Consider the following 5,577-nt stretch of genomic DNA (forward strand, 5'->3'; position numbering starts at 1 on the left):
ATTATTTATTTTAATTAATCAATTTCCTTGAATTAAACGGAGTAAAATACTTGCTAATTTGGTACTAGATAATTCAAACAATTAGTTGAATGATTGTTTTGAATTAATCTATTAATAATAAAATATGTAGATTATTTTAAATACTTTACAAAATATATTCGAAGTTATTTTTCCAAATGAAATGGCAAAATATTATCGATATAATTTTGCTTACATGAGAATTCAGGCCACATGTAGTTCGACTTGCTGAGGAAGGATAACCCTTATGCGGGAATACCTTCGGATTTCCCGATGTGTATCCGACCGGTTACGATTATTTTAGTAAAAAAAAAAATTGTGGCTAAGTCTAAGATCAGATGGCTTCCAAATCCTTAGAGAGCTTAACTCTCATGGGCACCATATCTTGACTGGCTGCGTAAGAAAAAGTTCCACGTTTGCTCCGCAAGTGTAGGAGCAAGTGTCTGGATCTGGTTCAGCGGCCTGCTCCTTTATGGCTGCTCCGTGCTTGTTTTCGTCTATTTACAGCTTTGCAGATATATCCCGTGATGTATGCTTGATCGTTTTGATGAATGGCCCTTTTGGCGTCGATTTGTTTGAATGAATGGCCCTTTCGGCATGCACATGCTTTTTGTTTGTATGAATGCCCCTTTTGGCATGTAGATGCTTTTGTTCGGATTGCCCTTGTAGCAATGTTTATTTCGAATGAATGGCCCTTTCGGCATGCACATGCTTTTTGTTTGTATGAAACGGCCCTTTTGGCAATGCTTGTTTGAATGAATGGCCCTTTCGGCATGCTTGTTTTTTTTGTATGAAATGGCCCTTTTGGCAGTGCTTGTTTTTTTGTTTGTATGAATGACCTTTTTGTCATGCTTGTTTGTGTTTGTATGAATGGCCCTTCTGGCATGCATATGCTCTTTTGTTTGTATGAATGGCCTTTTTGGCATGCATATGCTCTTTTGTTTGTATGAATGGCCCTTCGGGCATGCATATGCTCTTTTGTTTTATGAATGGCCCTTTTGGTATGCATATAACAGATATGGCCCTTGCGGCTTGGTGATCTTTCTTTCGTCCATAGTGTTGGTTGTGACCCTCGTGGTCGGATGCGTCCTTTTGTCCTTTGTCATGACTCTTTTGGTCGAATATGTCCTTTTCTTCTTTATTCTGACCCTTTTGGTCGGATGTAATGCTTTTTCATCCATTTTACGACCCTTTCGGTCGGATGCATCTTTCTCCCGTTCATCCATCTTGTAGCCCTCAATGGCTTGGCTTTTAACAGCACCCTCAGAATCTAAGCCTTTTGAAGTGCCAGTGGTTGTAGCTGTGGTAGGGCTTTTTTTCTTATCACTCCGGATCTATATGACCTCCAGACAGTACAAAGTAGACCTGTTCTATAGAAGCAGGTAGTAACCAAACCTTTTAAGAATTTGTTCAAGGGGGACCCCTCTGTTGTGGCACTTTTAAAAGGGAGAATCAGATTAGGCTGTCACTACTCTAGAAGAGGAAGCGTAGCTGGCACATTAAACCATGACTGTACGGTGAAAGATATCCCTAAAGTCATGGCGAGGGAGAGAGTATTAAACGAAAATGTTATTGCAATGGAGTCGTACAACCATTTCCCCTCGGGCTTGAAATGGAATATGAGATAAGGTAACACAATAAGACAAGGTCCGACGAATCTTCGAGAGAGCAGAAAACCATGTTTGTACCTCATGAGTGAAAGTTCTGACAAGAATACCAAATGCTCTAGCCAATCCAAAGTTAGCCAGCTTTAAAGCATTTGTACGTCGATCTATTCAGCAAGTTCTGAGGCTTCAAATCTCGATGAAGAACTCTATGAGAATGACAAGAAGCAATTCCACGAAGTATTTGATACAAAAACATCTGCAAAATTGGGAAGATTACTTAATTGCTGACTATAAGCAAGAAGCATGTGAAACTGATAAACCTTAACCACTCAAGTAGCACTTTATCAAATTACAAATGAGATAGGAGTAATTTTTGTTTCCAAGTATTTTTGCTCAGCTCATCACCCTCCCTCTTGAAGTAAAACTGTAAATAGAGTTACAAGTTATGACCAACTTCCTGATGAAGCAACAAAACCATCAAATGGCTAACACACAGTGACAAAGCAAACCTCCAAAGTATAATAGAAATTCTACTCACTTTAACCAGACGTGGATCCTTAGAGAATTCAGGACACGAATCCATGTGCTTCTTCAAGTCCAAGTCAAGATATTCAAAGACTAGATACAATCTCTTTTCAGTGTGCACCACATCCTGCAACCTGTGACCAATAAGAAAAAGGAACTTTCTTGGATTTGCAGAAGATACTGGTACAAACTAAAAAACGGTTTTTACCATGTTACAAAAAAAATTGATTTAACATAGCAACTGAAGGTACTGAGGTGTACGCTGTGAATCTGTTATCTACTCTCTAATTTGAGTAATTTCTTCTAACTCAATCTGCCAAACCAACTAACCCCCATCACGCAGGCCTTCTGGCTTCTACTCATGGCATCCGCCCCCCACGCACACACACACAAAAACCATCCAAAGGAGGTCCCTTTTGCGCTTACATAGATTAAAAGAACAATCAAATGGCAGTCCAAGCATCATGCTAATTTTACTTTTACTCTTCTCTCATCATCATTCAGAAAGCAACTGAACATTTCAACCAGATACAATATCTTAGTCTTATAAGGTCAACCAGTTTCTAAACCTTTCAGATATATAAACACCAAATTATATTGTGTTGTTAAATCTCCAAAACCACAAGACAGATCAACAAAATAAAAAAATGAAAAAAAGAAAAGTTTAAAAACATGGTTTAGCTAATATACAAAGAGTCGAGGGGACAAAAACTAAAAGCTTAAATATTCCTAAAAGTTTTCTATCCGCTAATGCAGGAATGACTGATGGGCTTCTTTGTTTTTTTAAATAGTCTACCTTCAAAAGAAATTATGTGGCCTAGTAATCAATGAAGTTGGTTGAAAACCATGAGGTGTCAGGTTTGAATCCCAAAGGAGGCAAAAACACCAAGTGAACTGTTCCCATCTCTCCAAGCCTTGGTGGACAGTGTTACCTGATACGTGTGCTGGCGGGAGATAGCAGGTACCCCGTGGAATTAGTCGAGGTACATGCAAGCTGGCCTGGACACAACCGTTATGATAAAAGAAAAAAGTTATTGGTTATTGCAGTACCCAAAATGTGTAGATGTGGTTTTAACTTTTAATACATACATGCACAATTTCTACAGTACTACTAAACTAAATAAGTTGTTGAAGTTTACAATTGTAGAATCCAAGTAAAACCGTATGGCTTTACCTTCCATACTAGAAGTTGCCTACAAACTATTGGAGTATAACCATTGCGAAGTAGAAGTTATCAAACCCAATCAAACTTGAACATGCACTGTAGTGGTAAAGCAAGGAGGAACAATATATGCCATGAGGATTCCTCCAGGACATATTGAAGCAACAAATTTCAGCTGCTAAATCCTTTCCCGAAGGCCCAAATTAAGACGCATGGGGAAAGATTCTCTTTATCAGGGACTCCTTGTTACAGCATTCACAGAAGATTGGTATTTAAAAGAAATTTTCACAAAGTAAAAGAAGTCGGTAAAAAGAAACAGCACCAAGGCCAGAAAGCAAAATGAGATTCATTGGTCTCGTGAAAATTAAAATAATGAATGTCCTGCATTAATCTTACTTGAGGAGTTAGACAACAAACATAAACCAAAGTTCACATATAATCAACCTCATATTGATAGCATAATCACAAGAAACCAAAGCATGACCCAAATTACACTCTACGGCAATATACAATCACAAAGTAATATCACTAAATTATACCTCACAATATTAGCATGCTGCATCTCTTTCAAGAGAGAGATTTCTCTAATAGCTATGCTTGGTACCCCCTCATCTTCCTGCTCCAGCCTTATTTTCTTCAGCGCAATAGTTTCATTTGTTACTCGATCACGAGCCTTGTACACTACACCATACGTTCCTTCTCCAATCTTCTCAACTTTTTCATACTGCAATGACTCCCGAAATCACTATCAACATAAGAGTAATCCTAAACCCAAAAGCAACTAAAGTCTAAAGATACAGATAATAACTCCTTTACCTGGTCCATCTGGTTCAAACTCAATGCACTCCCTGAAAAAGAAAGCAGTCGAAACACAAAAAGATTTTCAGACAGCAAAGTGGTAACCAAATAAAAATATATCTACTGTAGTACATATTAGGCCTTACAATCGAAAGCTAATCCAAAACATATTATACATTCGACTATCAACTATTGAAGTACTCCCTCCATCATGTGACACTCTTTCCTTTTAAGTCGATCCCAAAAATAATGACTCCTTTCTATATTTAGTAACAATTTAACTTTAAACTTTCCATTTTACCCTTAATGAGATAATTTATAGCCACACAAATATCTACGGCTTATTTTAGGCCACAAATATCAAAAGTCTTCCACTCATTCTTAAACTCTGTGCTCAGTCAAACACTTCACATAAATTGAGAATAAGGGAGTAACACTTTAAACACATTTTCACGTCAATGCAGATCAGAGATTGCAGTTTTCGCATTTAAGCACAGAAAAGGCTTTACTGGACCAAACTTTAGTGTTTGGTTAACTGAAATTGTTAAAATACTTTCTCCATGCAAAGTTGCAACTTCACACTTGGAAACTATTACTAGTAGACAGTAATAACATGAATTAGGGAAAATCAATTTCAGTTGGTTTCAGTGTTGTAAGATAAGAATGGCTATACTAATCTATCTTCAATTAAAGACACTACATTGTTTGACATAAGTAAATCAGAGATCTCCAATTCAGTCAACTCTAAGCATCGAAATTAACCTGAACAGATAATTGACAACGGAAAATGTATAGAAATAAATATACTACATTATTCAAATGTAGACAAATTCTAATAAAGCTTCGAATGTAATGATTTACATAGGAAAACGAGGAACAATGTGGAGTTACCTTTGGTCGGAAAAAAAAAAAAAGAAAAAAAAAGAGCCGTTGTCAATTCTCGGCGTACTTGTTTGGACTAGACTCAACTTTACTCTTCTTTTCCCTCTATTTGCATACAAGTCCAAAATGCATTTCACCTTTTTTATTTTATTTTTCCTTTATTTCCTTTTAATAATATAATTTTTAATATTTTAATGAAATTTATATTAATACTACTCTTTTTATTTTTTATTTTTTTGTTTCTCGCCAAGGATTTGATTTTTTCCATACCCAAGGCTCGAACTCAAGACCTCTAGTTAATGGAGGAGCAATCTCATCCACTGCACCACATCCTTTGGTGGTTATATTAATATTACTCTGCTAGTTATATAATGATAAAATAAATCTGAAAACAGACTCCAACGAAATACTCCTAGAGGAGGTATATGTTGTTATATAGTTTAAAATATTCACTATGTTGAAAATTTTCGATTTTGCTAGGAAGTTTGTCGCAATGTAAATATGTAATGCTAAATAGCTAGTAGTTTACAGAATTTTCTGATAGACTAGCGGGTAATTTTATTGTTTACCTACTGAATTCGTCCG

At 36.5% G+C, this 5,577-nt stretch overlaps 1 pseudogene; it reads right to left on the bottom strand.

Moving 5' to 3' along the window:
• Nucleotides 1–323: 323 nt before the first annotated feature.
• Nucleotides 324–5,264, bottom strand: LOC132031364 (cell division control protein 2 homolog 1-like; annotated as a pseudogene).
• Between the last annotated feature and the right edge of the window lie 313 nt (nucleotides 5,265–5,577).

The sequence above is a fragment of the Lycium ferocissimum genome, chromosome 9, assembly GCF_029784015.1.
Source record: "Lycium ferocissimum isolate CSIRO_LF1 chromosome 9, AGI_CSIRO_Lferr_CH_V1, whole genome shotgun sequence".
Classification (NCBI taxonomy): domain Eukaryota; kingdom Viridiplantae; phylum Streptophyta; class Magnoliopsida; order Solanales; family Solanaceae; genus Lycium; species Lycium ferocissimum.